Here is an 18,025-nt window from a genome sequence, read left to right as displayed (position 1 = left end):
GTAATGCTAAAAACCCAATAAAAACAAGGGAAAAGTCCTACACTCACTGCTCCGACAATCGCTGCAGCTGGAGCACACCAGCTCACCTTTGACTTCATAGCTACACAAGCTCACGTTGTCCTGTGACAGTAGTTCAGCCATATATGCATGAAACAGAAACTAATTCTAGAGGAGAATACATGAGCCCCGCCCTGCAGGCTGACAGGGTTGGTTTCTTTGGTTTGTTTCGTATGAAACCCTGAAAGTCTGAATGGTGGTTTTTGAGAGGATTAAGGTAGAACACTCGCTTACTTTGTTCATGAAAGATCTCCTAGCATATAAAAAAACATCTGATGAACTTGTTGACAAGGTGCAAAACAGGCAAAGGCATCTACTTATCAATATAAATGATGAAAGTTCATACACCACCGTTCAATAGTTTGGAGTCATTTAGGAATGTCATTATTATTATTATTATTATTATTATTATTATTATTAAGCAGTTTTTTCAACGAAGATTACATTAAATTAATCATAAATCCAGTCTAGACATTGTTAATGTGGTAAATGACTATTCTAGCTGGAAACAGCTGATTTTTAATGGAATATCTCCATAGAGGTACAGAGGAACATTTCCAGCAACCATCACTCCTGTGTTCTAATGCTACATTGTGTTAGCTAATATATATATATATATATATATATATATATATATATATATATATATATATATATATATATATATATATATATGTTGTTTTATTTTTATTTTTTATTTTTTGCTCAAATTTTTTCTATATTTCGGTCTTACAGGGCTAAAATGATTATGATTCTATGGTATAGATCGCTCTAATTTACATTCTGTACTGTCAAAGGTACTATTCCAGAAAGACTGAATCTTACAGTCCAATGGGCAGCTTTAAAAAGTGACGCCTCCTCTGACTGTCACTTACCACAAATCTGAGCTACTCTTAGACAAAAGATCATTTTGTGTGCATTTTTAGTCACAGTAGATGTGAACATACCACTGCACTGGCTGCCTGTTCAGGTTAGAGCAGACTTTAAAGTGCTGCTTCTAACGTATAAAACTGTAAATGGAATTGCCTCATTGTACCTGTCAAACCTGGAGAACCCGTATGTTCCACTCATGTTCTCCGATCCCTGCGGGTCAAAATTGACTCGTTTTAAGTTTGAAAATTTGGAAAAAAAATATATTTTCACAGTGAAACTTCTGATGTCCACATTTTCAACATTTTTGAATATTTTTTGGTGGAAATAAAATAAATGCTAAAAAAAACCGTTTCTTTAAGCAAAATTTGCGGGATTTTTGTTGATTTTTTTGTGAATGTTCTTAAAGAAAATATTAGAAGTTTTACTGATATATATGGAATCGCTTTAGAAATTTTTAGGATTTTTTGGGAAGATTTTTACTCATTTTTTGAAAATATTTACAAGAATCTTCTTCCCACATTTGTTTGATTTAAAAAAAAAAAAAAAAACTTTTAAGGGAAACTTTTAAGGAATTATTGGAATTTTCTTCCTGAAAGTTTTGCAAATTTTCAGAAATTTGGGGAATTTTTTAGCTGAATTTTTGGATTTTTTTCAGACAAAGAAACAATATTTTTTTGGTGCCCGTAAATGAGGACAACAGGAGGGTTAAAACAAAGCTGAAGACCCACTTGTTTACTCCTGCATATGAATCTTAGATTGCTTTTGTTTTGTTTTTATTGCTTTTATCTCTATGTATAGCACTTTGACTGAAAGCGCTTCATAAATAAATTATTATTATTATTATTATTATTGTTCCCTGTACTACCTATTACCCGTAATAGTGTCAATTAAAGACATTAAATTGTCTGTAATGTATAGTTTGCTCTCTTGCTTCTTTATAAAGCACACACCTACATAAATCTGCTGTGTAATTATACACAGTTACACCTATAGCAGCTGAATGCAGTACATTAAATAAACTACAGTGTTTGTACTCTGTAAATACTCACACTACACTGCAGTAACTCTCAGGGAAGCGCTGAGAGCCGATGCTGCCGTTTTCCGTTTCAAGGCTAATTTATTGAAAAAACTTTCAAGTAGTGGCTGTTTGTGTATCTCTATAAATCATGTAAACTCAGACCCACACTTTTCCATCCGGCAACAGCTCCTTCTGTTGGCAAACACCGAAGCTGCAGCACGTTTTCAGACAACACTAGGAACACTACAGCTGCAACATGGTGTGAAAATGACTAACACCGAGCGGATTGGTGTTTCAGAATGACGGCGACACGTTTTGCAGGTTGTTCAGCTGCAACTCACGCAACAGAAACAAAGACAAAGAGGGGAGAAGGACTCACCTGGCAGCATCTGTCCAGGACAGCCGCCAGCTTCAGGCTTCATTTAAGCTGCGAGTTTGGACAACCGCCTGAGCAGGTTCAGGCAGAATACACACCTCTCACTTACTCCCAAGGCCCCGGGTTCAAACAGGTTTTTCATCCTCGGCGGAGCTCCTCTCGACATGTCAGGCAGCTACTGAAGAAAACTGTGGGTGTCTCGAAAACTTACAACTGGAATCCGTCTGATTATCTGCCAGCTGCCGTCTCACAGCAGATGAGACAGTCGTAAAATATATTTTATAACTATTCCGACAGATTACAGAAAGCTATTGTTCAGGGCTTTACGGAGGGATTGTGGAGACTTAGTCCTAAAATAGGAGTTTGTCATTTTAAGACAGCGCTGACTGTCTGCTAAATCCAACAGGGTTTATTATACACGCGTGGACAGAATCGTTGGTACCCCTCAGTTAATGACAGAAAAACCCACAATGGTCACAGAAATAATTTGAATCTGACAAAAGTAATAATAAATAAAAATTCTATGAAAATTAACCAATGAAAATCAGACATTGCTTTTGAACTGTGGTTTAACAGAATTATTTTAAATTAAAGCTGCAAGCAGCGTTGGACGGGTCCTCGCATCCGTGCTAAACTTTTGTAGATGTGTCTATGCTATTGTTTGTTTGTGAAGGTTAGCAAGATTAAATAAAAAATTAAATGCCAAAACATTAAAACAACTGTTTTAAGAAAATTCCAGTTTGATAAATCAGTATTGCTTTGGTGTAATTCAGTCACCGGAATTATGAACCATAAAGGACTTTGTGTTAAAACATGTTAAATCCCATTAAACACAAATACATTATTATGGAATACAGAATTGTTTGGTTCAGACTGTTGACTCTTTTCCTACCAGTGTCTTAACAGACAAAATGAGAAGTTATGATGCAATCACATAAGTCACAAAATAGTTTATTAGTCAGCAGCAAAATCAGAACTATTTACAATGTGCAAAGTACAAACTGTGGTGGGCCTGTCCTACAGTGGAGGGCTAAAAGTAAAACTATATACAACTACAGGTGCTGGTCATATAATTCGAATATCATGAAAAAAGTTGTTCAATCTTCTGTTTGAGCTTTATCATGTTTAGAAAGCAGATCAGATAATTACAGTTTGTTAGTGCTGAATACATTTATAAACCACAGTAAAAATCCGTTTTATTGTTTAGAAACAACAAGACTGTTGGCACAAAAGAAAAACAAACGGGTGTGTCTTTGGCTTCGGCGCTGCTCGTTTTGGATCAACTCCATGAGTATTAGTGTGTTTTTTTTTTCTTCTTCTGGTGTTTCAGGTATACCGCAGAGTAGTAATAAAACTGGGCCTGGATTGGAGCCATCAGCTGGTGCCATGCTGCCAACGCTTTCATCAATGTTGGGGCTCTTCACACTGATTTGGAGCCCATCAGTCAGGGTGACTACAGCTGTCAGCCAGTAGATTTATGGTGTACAACATGGGGGCAGATAATAATGACTGATTGCATTAGGAGGAGTGTGTGTGAGTGTGTGTGTTCTTGTGCACTGCCATAAAATCTTCCCCTTAGCGTGCCAGCCATGGGAAACCAAATGAGTGGCTGTTATTCAAGAAGAACATCGCCCTGCCTTTACGGTTTTTCAGATGTCAGTATGAAGTGTGTATATGATGCCTTTGTATAATTAGAAACAGCACAGGGTGCTGTGTGCAGAGGTGTGTTGCTCTGCAGTTCTCAGTTGTCTTTGACTGAAAATTAAGTAAATATCGAAAATGATTGACTGTGTGAGGCCAAGAAGGTTTCAATAAATTTCCTCCATCCCCTGGGCACAACAGATTTTATGAACATGTTAAATATTTGGTTTTTATATGTGTGTGAGTTGTCATCATAGTTTTAGCATAGTTTTTTTCTATGTGCTTGTTTAGTTTTGTCACCTGTGTCAAAGGTGCTAAACAAATTAGTTGAATGGATAAAGTGAATAATTGACTAAGTTGTGATTGTTACAATAGAAGTTTTTTCATTGTAATGTAAGGCTTTATAACATTGTTAAGGTTGGTGTTAAAATCTAGAAAGAAGAAGATTAAAGAAAGAAAGTACCTAAAAAAGAAGCAATGAAATAAAAGGGAAAAAGTTAAAACAATCAAAGTTTTATAAATTATGGGGAAAAAAAGATGTAAGAAATTCAAGAAGTTTATTTAATAAATAAACAGGAAATTTGTAAATAAGTGTTGTAGTCTTTTTCAGTTAAATGATGGATAGGTGTAGTGAGAGACAGTCAGACAACGGGGCAGAAATAAGAATGAGGACAACTCATACAGCACGGGGTTGCGAGCGGGAATCGAACCCGAGCCTCAGCGTTGGGGAGCTAGTACATACGTCAGTGGTTTAACCCGTTGAGCTATAGGGACACACATGTTATGTGCTTTTAAACGTGTATTCATCCAATAGAACAGGGCTATTCAATTAAAAATTCACTGGGGCCGGATTTTCAGACTAAGAACATGAGCTGGGCCGGATGTTTTTAGCAGACACTGAGCAAAGTTAACCATTTAAAATAAACACAAACAGATAACAAAGACACTGGATGTTTATAAACGTATTGCCACATCCAAAAGGACATAAACACAATAGACGAGCAGTACTTAAACTAAACCTGTGCTGAAATACTGCTTCTTTAAATTTTACATTTCAAACACACAACTTCAACACATTTTGATAGGTAAATATAAGCACATGTTAAGGTGCATATGAACATAAAAACTAAGTGTAGATTAGAAACACCATCTTTTGTTTTGGTTACATCTCAAAGTGCATTAAAAAGTAACTTGGTTAACAGTAACTTTTCAGAACTTGAGACATTTTTCTTCTTTGGAAATAACAAAAAACAGAGTTTGTCCCTGTCCATATTTGGTCTCAGCTTAGACAATCACATCTTCAGTGCATATAATCAAAAAAATAAACAGTGGGCACAGTGATAGTTACTATCCCTTTGAAACAAAATAAAGCTGACATCAAAGTGCATAATAAAGTGCAACTAAGTGAAATAACTGTCAAAACAAAATGTATTTCTTAAATATTAAACTTATAATAAGTGAACAGAAAATAGTCACATAAATACATAAAACTACCTTTAGTGTCTGCTACAGCACGCTGCTTTGTTGCACTTACCATGTCTCGAAGACATCTGTGGCGAGAATGTTTGACGTGTCAGACCTGTTTGATAGCAGATGTCACACTCGTCTTAACTTTATCGTCCGTTAAAACTTCATCCACGACAGCCAACATGCAGTCCTTCACAGTTTCTGAGTCTGTGAACGGCCTCTTTTTAGTGGCCCTTTCCTGAGCTGTGCAGGTCCGCTTCATTGTAGTACAGCTCCGGTTGTAAGATGCAGTCAAACTCTGAATTATAGCCGCTCTCTCATGACATCCCTCGGGAAAGTTTGTCCGAAACGCAGCATGTTTTTCAATGTGGTGTCTTGGGACATGATAATCTTTCAGCGCTGCAAAGCACTCGTTGCAGAGTAAACGCATTGGTTTGGCGTTCGGACTTGGTGGTAAATAAATAAATACTTGTCAGTCCACGCAGGATTAAACCGACGGTTTTCCTCGCCGATTTGTCATTTCAGGATAGAAAAAGACATGCTGCTATTTTCGCCTGTATAGAACTGCTAATGTTAACTTTTCAAACACGTCTCCTCAACGCAATGCATTGTGGGTTAGTTGCTAGGTTACGGCAAGTGTTGCATTCAATGTTCGCAATAATGTTGGAATTTTTGTAAGAACTTGTCGTCTCGAGGGTTGCTTTCGGGCCGCATGTGGCCCGCGGGCCGCTAGTTGAATACGGCTGCAATAGAAAGTCTAGGGGTAGGGTTAGGGTTACAGAGGCAGGTCCTGACAGTAGCAATGTACAAAAACATGGATATAAAATTTTACATATTTTCATAATTTAATACTAAGTCAAGCTAACCAAAAAATTCCTAAAATGAATGTGGGGTTTTCCCGTTGGATTTTGGCCGGGCTATAACCTTATGCATATAGACCGGCCAAAATCCAACGGGAAAACCGGGAATTAATTTCTCTTAATATTCGGTTGCTTCGTTTGGACATTAAAAATAAAATTGTATAAATATTATTTAACCCTATTTTTGTATTACAACTGTAAGGACCCGCCTTTCTAACCCTAACCCTACCCCTAGACTTTCTATTGGATTAATACACCTTTAATGACCGACAACATGTATACCCATATAGCTCAACGTGTTAAGCCAATAACGTATGTACTAGGTCCCCAACGCTGAGGCCCGGGTTCGGTTCCCGCTCGCAACCCCATGCTTTATGAGTTGCCCTAACTCTTATTTCAAGCCCGTTGTCTGGCTGTCTCTCACTACGCCTATCCAAACAAAAAGTGAAAGACACTACTACACTTTTTTAAATAGTTCAGTGTTTATTTACAAAATAACATCTTACAGACAATAACACTTTTAATAGGAATTAAACACAAATTACTATGAAATCATTAAAAATACAATTACACTTTCAAATCTAATACAAGTTTTTAAAATTACTACCTATACGACTTTATCTACAGATTTAATATTGAAAATAAATTTTAAACTTATAACAGCCAATAATACTTTTCACTCAACAATTACACATTAAAAACACAAAACATTTGGACATCTAATCTAATATTATAAAATAATAAAGAATGACAAAAGACCAACACTAAACTTTTAAGATGAATCAAACTACAGACAAAAAATTTGAAAAAACACCAGTTACACTTTTGAATATCTAATTACACAGAAAACACAATAACAAATTCAATTAAAGCTGCAAGCAGCGTTGGACGGGTCCTCGCATCCTTGCTGGTCGACAAATCCACGCACGTCCACCAGGTGGCGCTGCGACTGAGAGTGCATGTCGGACTATGGATGTGATGAGGGCCGGACTCTGATGACACGTGTAAAATTTCAGGCAGATTGGAGCATGTTCAGGCTACTTCTAGAGCTTTTCCTGTCCATTCACCAGGTGGCGCTGCGATCGAGAGTGTATATTGGCCTATGGATGTGATCAGGGTCGGACTCTGATCACATGTCAAATTTCAGGCAGATCGGACCATGTCCAGGCTAGTTATAGAGCATTTCCTTCCATCCACCAGGTGGCGCTGCGACCGAGAGTTTATGTCGGCCTATGGATGTGATCAGGACTGGACTCTGATCACACATGTAAAGTTTGAGGCAGATTGGAGCATGTTTAGTGCAGTTACACAGCAGTTGATGTTTCATGGCGAAGCATCAAAATTCACGAGGCCGCCATGGCCACGCCCTCAGACTTAAGGTGAGCATTTTGATAACTTTTGATCACCCATGCCTGGAGTACATCCTGGCCAAATTTCAGCTCTCTCGGTGTTACCCTGTTTGAGTTTATAGCTTTTGAAAATGTACAAAAATGACCCAAAATCGTCAAAAAGTATGACATATAATTCAAAATGGCCGACTTCCTGTTGAGTTTTGGGAATGGGTGTCAATTACATTTTTGTGTGTCTTGACGAGTTACATAAGCCTACCAAGTTTCATAATTCTAGGTCATACGTACTGGCCGTGGTAACTGTTTGAAATTTTCCAGGTGGCGCTATGGAGCCATTTTGCCACACACATGTGCAGTTTCCCTAAAATATCAAATGGGTTACGGGTCCAGATATGTGTGGTAATTTTGGCGAGCATTTGAGCATTTTTAACCTGTCAAAAAGTAGTTTGTTTATTACGGCAACGATGCATTGCCACAGCAACAGTGTTGTATGAATCGTCAAAATCTTCACACTGTGGCATCGCCTAGGCGTAACCACTCAGCTGACCAATTTTCGAGCTGATATGACAAAGTTTCCGGCAATGGTAGGTGCAAATGTAATGACAATTACTTCCTGTTGCCAATAGGTGGCGCTATGAGTATTTTTAAATTTATGAATGTGGATGTGTTCAGACCCGGACTGGTGTCCACCATATCAAGTTTGGTCCAGATTGGACCATGTACAGCTGAGATATAAATAATTCAATTTTCATGGCGAGAAATCGAAATTCGCCGCACCGCCACAGACACGCCCTTTGATGACGAGCCACCATTTTCTCTGGGGATCATCATCAATGTGTTCTGGCTTATGTCACCAAATTTGAGGTGAATCTGATCAACGTACTAAGAATAGTACATCAAAGTGTGAAAAATGTCAATTTCCTGTTACCACAAGGTGGCGCTATTACTGTGAATGTATATAACCACATGGATATTGTCAGGGCTTAGAGAATTGCTTTCAAAGCATATAGTTACTCTGGATGGCATTACATTGGCCTCCAGTACTACTGTGAGGAACCTCGGTGTTATCTTTGACCAGGACATGTCCTTTAACTCACACATAAAACAAATCTGTAGGACTTCCTTTTTCCACCTGAGAAATATTGTGAAAATCAGGAACATCCTGTCTCAGAGTGATGCAGAAAAACTAGTCCATGCATTTGTTACTTCTAGGCTTGACTACTGTAATTCCTTATTATCAGGTTGTCCCAATAGCTCTCTGAAACATCTACAGCTGATCCAAAACGCTGCAGCCAGAGTACTGACGGGAGTTAGCAAGAGAGATCATATTTCTCCTATATTGGTTTCTCTTCATTGGCTCCCTGTTAAATCTAGAATAGAATTCAAAATCCTTCTTCTGACATATAAAGCTCTTAACAACCAATCTCCATCATATCTTAAAGACCTGATAGTACCATATTATCCTAGCAGAACTCTTCGCTCTCAGACTGCAGGCTTACTTGTTGTTCCTAGAATCTCTAAAAGTAGAATGGGAGGCAGAGCCTTCAGTTATCAGGCACCTCTCCTGTGGAACCAGCTCCCAGTTTGGGTTCGGGAGGCGGACACCCTCTCTATTTTTAAGACCAGGCTTAAAACCTTCCTTTTCGACAAAGCTTATAGTTAGGGCTGACTGGGGGACCCTGACGGGGTGAGCTGGTGTTTTCATTTGCACAACTGACTTCCCCTCTTGACGTCCCTTTAGTTTGCCCCTAGTTATGCTGCTATAGGCCTAGACTGCTGGGGAACTTCTCTTGATGCACTGAGCCCTTCTCTAACTACCTATGTATTTACTATATATACCATTATTGCATTACATTCACTCTGTTTCTTTCTGTGTCCTTTCTCCGAGTGTCCCTGGTCCCAGAGCTGGATGCTGGATGCTTCAGATGTGTGGCTGTGTTTTATGGTCCTTGTGTCCCACCCCCCGACCTCTCTATCTCTACCCCTCTATCTCTACCTCTACCCCTCTATCTCTACCTTTCTACCTCTTCTGTCCCTCTCAACCCGCCCGGCCAGCAGGCAGATGGGTCCCCCCACATTAGAGCCGGGTTCTGCTCGAGGTTTTTTTCCCTGTTAAAAGGGTGTTTTCCTTGCCACTGTCGCCTTTTGGCTTGCTCTGGGGGTCAGGCATATGGGTTCTGTAAAGCGTCTCGAGACAATTTGACTGTAATTGGCGCTATATAAATAAAATTGAATTGAAAATTGAATTGAACTGAGAGCTCTCAGCAGTTTTCTACCCATTTAAGAACAGGACAAACCGAACAAGCTGTTGTATCGATTTGTCCACGATTTCCTCTCATGTGTCCATTTTAAGGAGTTTGCAGTCAACCAAGGCCAACTCAGAATCACTCCCACCGGGAAGATCTGTGAAGGAAGGTCCACCCGGCTGGTCCAGAAGCTCCGGTCCAGCAGAGCAGCGTCAGGATGGAGACGTAACCGGGTGAGTTAACTAGAGAGGCGACACATTCACATAGAAAATCCAACAATTCCTTCTGTTTTTACAGTTTGTGACTCTGGTAAATGGTGTCATTTTTCAAAGCTGGTGGGTTTTGGGCTTCACAGATTGAACCTAAATGCTTTTCTTAAACAAACTGCTGAGCTGCTGCACAGTGAAATGTTTGAGTGGAGCTCAGGATGAAAGCATCAGAGCTGTTTTACATGTTTTTATGTTCAGCTAATATCATTTCCTCTGGACAATGTTTGTGGTGTTAGAAGTGGACGTTTGTAGGGAGTTTTCAGTTGCGATACTTTAATGCATAAATATTTGCAGTGGTGGTTTCACTGCAAGCATCTACTGATGTCACCAGTGAAGTAAATAAAAACAGCATTTGTTGAACTTTACGCCTCTCAGTGTCTGCAGTTAGTTTAGCTGAATCAATGCAAAGATATTTCTATTTTTCTACATGACAGGAATGTCAGTGAAATCCAAATGCTAAGAATAAACAAGTGATCTGCCTGGTCACAGATCCCACTTTAATCCAAAATAAAGATTTTGCAAGGAAATGAACTTGAAATATGAGCCACCAGTAAAAGTTGTGATCAGACAGAAGGGCCTGTATTTTATCTTTGGAGAAGTTTAACATGTAAGTTTGTGCAGCTGATCAGTGGTGAGGCCTGTGGATGACTGGAGATGTGTGTGGACACTTAGACGAAGCAGCAAATGTGTTGAAAATGAGTTGTCTTCTCAGAGTCTTGAAGATGTTTTGTCAGAGCTAAGAAAGAAGTAAGAGATCCTGCAGGTGATTGTTGAGTGGTGTTGAGGAATTTGAATGTAGAGGAATAGCAAAGAGATTTTGAAGATATTTAAGCCATAAGTTGTATTTTATTTGTTTGCTGTTCTCTCCCATTTGTAGTGAAGAGAAGTGATTTGACATGAAGAATGTGATTTGTGTGGCTTTGAAATTGTGTTAAAATGTAAAAATGAGTGATGAGGACAAGAGTGTGACTTTTTAGTATTGTGTTTTTTAGCGTGTTCTTTAAAAGTTGTAGGTAGATTATGTTCTTTTTTTGATTTTGTGGATTGTTTTTTTTTCTTTCAGTGTTGATGTCACCGCCTTGACGAATAGAAGAAAAGCCTGTATTTGGGTATGTAGGACCGGTAGTCCAGAGGTAGTGATGGTGGTTTGGAACCTGGAGAGTGCAGGTTCAATCCCCCACTCTGCTCAAGCTTTTTTTTCACATTTGGGCAAAATTTGCCAAAAATATTCTTTACGCTCTTTACGCTCTTTACGCTCTTTACGCTCTTTACGCTCTTTACGCTCTTTACGCTCTTTACGCTCTTTACGCTCTTTACGCTCTTTACGCTCTTTACGCTCTTTACGCTCTTTACGCTCTTTACGCTCTTTACGCTCTTTACGCTCTTTACGCTCTTTACGCTCTTTACGCTCTTTACGCTCTTTACGCTCTTTACGCTCTTTACGCTCTTTACGCTCTTTACGCTCTTTACGCTCTTTACGCTCTTTACGCTCTTTACGCTCTTTACGCTCTTTACGCTCTTTACGCTCTTTACCTTTTTCGGGCAACTTCTTGGTTTTGTAGGAACCACCCTTCAACTCCAATCCACTGACACTCCACACCACAGACCACAACCTTTCCACTCCGCTATCATCCTCCGCAAGGTTCCCAGTGGGGATTCGAACCGTGACCCTCCACATGACAGACACACAACCTATGTGTGAGCTATCTTTCACACAAGCTCCTTCGTGGACTTTGTTGTAATGATGGTTGAAAGAGGTTGTCATACAGCCAAAGTATGTATATATTGTAAATAAAGCTGCTGTAACAATGTAAATTTCCCCTGGAGTGGGGAGAAATAAAGAACTTTATCTTATCTTATCTTATCTTAAAAAGTGTCAAAAGAGCCCTGGGCTGGATTCGAACCAAAAACCTCCTGGATGAGAGGCAGATAACTTACCACTGCGCTATCCTTCCTACTGGGTGTAACTGTTAGTTTTCGTAAATGATGGTACACAAAACTATTAAGGAGGTGAAGATAATAAAGGTACTAAGGTGGATTTCAACCGGGCACCTTCAACATGCCAGGCAAAAAACTTACCTCTACACCACCTGTCCTACAAGATGCTGCTCTAACTTTGCTTAAATGATGCTAGCAATTAGTACTGGAGCATCCAAAGGACACATAAAAAGTGTGAGTGGGGATTTGAACCATGGACCTTCAACATGTGAGGCACAGAACTTACCTCTGCACCACATTTCCTACAAGGTGTTGTTGTAAATTGGCTTAAATGATGGCATCAATCAGTACTGGAGCAATCAAAGGACAAATAAAAGGTGTGAGTGGAGATTTGAATCATGTGAGGTACAGAACTTACATTGTAGGTTTGTTTCTGAGACTGAATACACCCAATCTCATCTGATTTGCAAAGCTAAGCAGGGTTGGGCCTGGTTAGTATTTGGATGGGAGACTACCTGGGAATACCAGCTGCTGTAAGCTTTTTACTTCTCCTCACAACCTGAACAAGACACTGCTGGTCATTCACTAGAGACAGCTATCAACTAAAACCTCTTGGTTTCTTTATTATACACTCTATGAGGTGGATAAGCTGCAGCTCATGCTGATTTATTGCTGGTTCTGGTTGGAGCCAAAGAACAAAGGCGTCACCTGTTGGAGCAGCTGATGTCCTGCAGCCTCTTCACCACAGAAAGCCTCTGACAGCTTCAATTCTTTACACTCTGACTGCAAGACACCAATCACATAGGAACATATACATGTGTGGAACAAAGAGCTGAGCTGACACTCAACATGTGTTTGACCATTTATTGATAAAGACATTCAAACATGTCTAGAGATAGAACACCAACGCACGGTGTAAGAAAGGTCAGAACAGACTTCACCTGCTCAGGAAACTGAGGTCCTTCGGGGTGCAGGGAGCAATTCTGAGGACCTTTTATGGTTGTGTGGTGGTATCAGCCATCCTGTATGGAGTGGTCTGCTGGAGCAGCAGCATCACGGCTGCAGACAGGAAGAGACTAAAGAAACTGGTTAAGAAAGCAAGCTCTGTCCTGGGCTGGTGTTAGACAGGAGGATGATGACAAAGCTGTTGTCTATCATGGAGGACATCTCCCACCCCCTGCAGGAAACAGGACCATCACCGGCAGCTCCTTCAGGGACAGACTGCTTCACCCACGATGTTTGAAGGAGGTCCTTCCTTCCTGCAACAGTCAGACTGTGTTCAATCAAACCTGCTCCCAGTAGTTCAGATCACCCATGAAGTAACTGCAATAAAATGTAAATAAGTCAATATGTGCAATTTCACAAGATTTTTTTTTTTTACAAGCATTTCTATTTCTTCTCTAAGGAGAAAGCATCTATTTATATCTGTGCACTGAGTGCTGCTTTTCTTTTTACTTTTTTTCCTATCTGCTACTGCCACACTGAAAATTTCCCCACTGCAGAATCTACCTATCCATCCATCTATCTATGGTCCATCTACCTCCCTACCTATCTATCCATCCATCCATCCATCCATCCATCCATCTCTCTCACAGGTGTGGGGGTTGATTCACCTGTTCTCAATCACCTTAATCCACGAAGGCCCGGTTCTTCATTCTTCCGCTCTCTGCCAGACCAGAGACTTTGAAACCAGAACCTTTCTCCTACAATTAGTCTGGTTTCCCCTTTTTGTTTTCACCTTGGTTTAGTTATCCTTTCTGTGTTGGTTTTAGTTTCATTCGTTAAATAAACTCCTTGTAATCTTTGACCTGTGTCTGCAGATGTCCTGTGACACCAATGATCCCATCTGATATTTAGCATATTTTCAATTATTGGTCCCATTTCTTTAAAAAAAAAAAAAAAAAAAAAAAAAGCCCCCTGAAATCTGATCAGATAAATGAATGTGAAACTACTTTGGGTCTGCTGCAGCTGCCTCCCTCTGATCTTGTTCCTGCCCACAGCACAATCTGATCAGTGAAACACTGAAGGACAACTTCAGCATGTAAAACATAAATAAGCAAAGGCTGCAACTCGTGATTATTTTAATTTTAACTTAACTTTATGTGCTGTTCAAAAACTTTATTTTTTCTGCAAATGTGTAGTGATTCCAAATCTTGGTTATTGATCTCCTTGATTACAAAAAAAATCTGTATCGGCCCGGAAAAAAAACAAACATGTCAGGCACCCTATGATGTTAACTGTTTGCCTGAATGTTTTTGTTTAAAATCCTCAGTAATAACCTTTGACTGGTTGCTCTTAACCCTGTAAAACTCACTGCTGCAAAAATACAACATCAGCTTATTTTTTAATTACTATTTTCTATTATATATATCTGAAATAAACCCTAATCTGGGGTCTGACAGCAGCGTGAGGTCAAAGAAGCTGCCATCAGCTGCTGCACTTCTGTCCGTCCAGCAGATGGAGCCATGGAGCTGCAGTGAAGTGAAGAGCAGCACAAGGCAACCACCACTTCCATCCACTGACGCATTCAATTTGACTGACGCTAATGTTTTATTGACTTCCAACCACTAAACTAAAAATGTTTTATTGACTTCCAACCACTAAACCGCTCGCATCCGAGCGGCCCGACTGGCCCACGCATATCCACCAGGAGGCGCTGCAACTGAGAGAGTAAAGTTTCAGGCAGATTGGAGCATGTACAGGCTACTTACACAGCACTTCCTGTTTCATGGCGAGAAATCCAAAATGGCCGCCAAGTGGTGCAAAGATGTGATTAGGGCCGGACTCTGATCATACATGTAAAATTTCAGGCAGATTGGCGCATGTACAGGCTGGTTACACAGCACTTCCTGTTTCATGGCGAGAAATCCAAAATGGCCGCCAAGTGGCACAAAGATGTGATTAGGGCTGGACTCTGATCATACATGTAAAATTTCAGACAAATTGGAGCATGTACAGGCTAGTAAGACAGCACTTCCTGTTTAATGGCGAGGATTCCAAAATGGCCACCAAGTGCCACAAAGATGTGATTAGGGCCGGACTCTGATCATACATGTAAAATTTCAGACAAATTGGAGCATGTACAGGCTAGTTAGACATGACTTCCTGTTTCATGGCGAGAAATTCAAAATGGCCGCCAGGTGGTGCTATGACAGTGAGTCTATATCGACCTATGGATGTGATTAGGGCTGGACTCTGATCACACATGTAAAGTTTGAGGCAGATTGATGCATGTCCAGGCTAGTTAGACAGCACTTCCTGTTTCATGGCGAGACATCCAAAATGGCCGCATTCTGCTGGTCACCATGGCCACACCGTCAGACTGTTGCAGAGTATTTTGATAACCTTTGATCAACCATGACTGGTGTCCATCCTGACCAAATTTGAGCTCTCTCGTGGTTACGGTGTTTGAGTTAATAGCTTTTTAAAATGTCCAAAAATGACAAAATGTCCAAAATATGAATCATATTTCAAAATGGCCGCATTCCGTGGCTCACCATTTCCACGCCTTCAGACTTTTGCGGAGCGTTTTGATAACTTTTGATCACCCGTGATTGGAGTACATCCTGGCCAAATTTCAGCTCTCTTGGAGTGACGCTGTTTGAGTTTATAGATTTTAAAAAATGTCCAAAAATGACACAAAATTGTCCAAAACATGACTCATAATTCAAAATGGCCGACTTCCTGTTGCATTATGGGTAATGATGCAAGAGGCTTTTTTGTGCGTCTTGATGAGTTACATATGTGTACCGAATTTCAGAAGTCTAGGTCAAACATTGTCCGGGGGCTGAATTTTCTTAATTTTCTAGGGGGCGCTATAGAGCCATTTTGGCACGCACGCGTGCCATTCCCCGAAAATATCAAATTTTTCGCTGGTCCTGATGTGTGTGGCGATTTTCATGCGTTTTCGTGAATGTTTAGGGCATCAAAAAGGCCGATTTGGAGGCGGACGAAGAAAGTATAATAATAATAATAATTCCTAGGGTTTCAATAGGTTCCTCGCACCACTTCGTGGTGCTCGGACCCTAATAAATAATTCCTTGCATTCCAATAGGGTCTTCGCACCATTCGGTGCTCGGACCCTAATAATTCCTTGCATTCCAATAGGGTCTTCGCACCATTCGGTGCTCGGACCCTAATAAATAATTCCTTGCATTCCAATAGGGTCTTCGCACCATTTGGTGCTCGGACCCTAATAATAATAATAATAATTCCTAGGGTTTCAATAGGTTCCTCGCACCACTTCGTGGTGCTCGGACCCTAATAATAATAATAATAATAATAATAATAATAATAATAATAATAATAATAATAATAATAATAATAATAATAATAATAATAATAATAATAATAATAATAATAATAATTCCTTGCATTCCAATAGGGTCTTCGCACCGTCGGTGCTCGGACCCTAATAAACCCTAGCATTCCAAGAGGGTCTTCGCACCATTGGTGCTCGGACCCTAATAATAATAATAATAATAATAATAATAATAATAATAAATAATTCCTTGCATTCCAATAGGGTCTTCGCACCGTCGGTGCTCGGACCCTAATAATTCCTTGCATTCCAATAGGGTCTTCGCACCATTCGGTGCTTGGACCCTAATAATAAACTCATGAAACAGGCCTGGACAAAAATGATGGTTCCCTTAACTTAATATTTAGTTGCACAACCTTTTGAGGCAATCACTGCAATCAAACCATTTGTGTAACTGTCAGTGAGACTTCTGCACCTCTCAGCAGGTATTCTGGTCCACTCCTCATCAGCAGACTGCTCCAGTTGTCTCAGGTTTGAAGGTTCCTTCTCCAGACGCCATGTTTCAGCTCCTTCCATAGATGTTCAATAGGATTTAGATCAGAGCTCATAGAGGCCACTTCAGAATAGTCCAATGTTTTCCTCTTAGCCATTCTTGGATGTTTTTAGCTGTGTGTTTTGGCTCATTATCCTGTTGAAAGACCCATGACCTGCAACTGAGACCAAGCTTTCTGACACTGGGCAGCACATTTCTCTCTAGAATACCTTGATAGTCATGAGATTTCATTGTACCTGCACAGATTCCAGACACCCTGTACCAGATGCAGCAAAGCAGCCCCAGAACATAACAGAACCTCCTCCATGTTCCACAGTAGGGACAGTGTTCTTTTCTTCATATGCTTCATTGCTGAGTCTGTGAACATAGAGCTGATGTGCCAGAAAGTTCCAGTTTTGTCTCGTCTGTCCATAGAACATTCTCCCAGAAGCTTTGTGGCTTGTCAACATGCAGTTTGGTAAATTCCATTCTGTTTTTTTTATGATTTGTTTTCAACAATGGTGTCCTCCTTGGTCGTCTCCCATGAAGTCCACTTTGGCTCAAACAATGACGGATGATGTGATCTGACACTGATGTACCTTGACCTTGGAGTTCACCTTTAATGTCTTTAGAGGTTGTTCTGGGCTCTTTTGTTATCATTCCTATTATCCATCTCTTCCATTTGTCATCAGTTTTCCTCCTGAGGCCACGTCCAGGGAGGTTGGCTACAGTCCCATGGATCTTAAATTTCTGAATAATATGTGCAACTGTAGTCACAGGAACATCAAGCTGCTTGGAGATGGTCTTCTAGCCTTTACCTTTAACATGCTGGTCTATAATTTTCTTTCTAATCTCCTGAGACAACTCTCTCCTTCGCTTCCTCTGGTCCATGTTTAGTGTGTTACACACCATGTCACCAAACAGCACAGTGACTACTGTAACCCTATAAATAGGCCGACTGACTGATCACAAGTTTGTAGACCCCTGTGATGCTAATTAGAGGACACACCTTGATTGAACATGTCCCTATGGTCACATTATTTTCAGTCTTTTCTAGGGGTACCATCATTTTTGTTCAGGCATGTTTCATGAGTTTTATTACAAAAAATTATTCTGTTGAACCACAGTTCAAAAGCAA

The 18,025-nt window shown here is 40.0% G+C and overlaps 1 protein-coding gene and 1 long non-coding RNA gene across 2 annotated transcripts in view; both read right to left on the bottom strand.

The window, feature by feature from the left end:
- LOC111581411 (transcriptional enhancer factor TEF-5-like) overlaps positions 1 to 2,465 on the bottom strand; it is a 55,556-nt gene extending 53,091 nt beyond the window's left edge. Inside the window, exon 1 of the mRNA XM_055010674.1 lies at positions 2,328 to 2,465. The gene's annotated coding sequence lies outside the window, so the exon portion shown is untranslated. The remainder of the gene's footprint in view (positions 1 to 2,327) is intronic.
- A 794-nt stretch (positions 2,466 to 3,259) lies between these two features.
- On the bottom strand, positions 3,260 to 6,133 carry LOC129349005 (uncharacterized). Its single transcript, XR_008601787.1, has 2 exons — positions 5,500 to 6,133; positions 3,260 to 3,713 (listed from the first exon to the last, which is right to left on the bottom strand). It is a non-coding gene; the product is annotated as an uncharacterized LOC129349005 (long non-coding RNA).
- Between the last annotated feature and the right edge of the window lie 11,892 nt (positions 6,134 to 18,025).

Source organism: Amphiprion ocellaris, chromosome 5 (genome assembly GCF_022539595.1).
Source record: "Amphiprion ocellaris isolate individual 3 ecotype Okinawa chromosome 5, ASM2253959v1, whole genome shotgun sequence".
NCBI lineage: Eukaryota > Metazoa > Chordata > Actinopteri > Pomacentridae > Amphiprion > Amphiprion ocellaris.
This window is presented reverse-complemented; position numbering and strand designations above follow the sequence as displayed.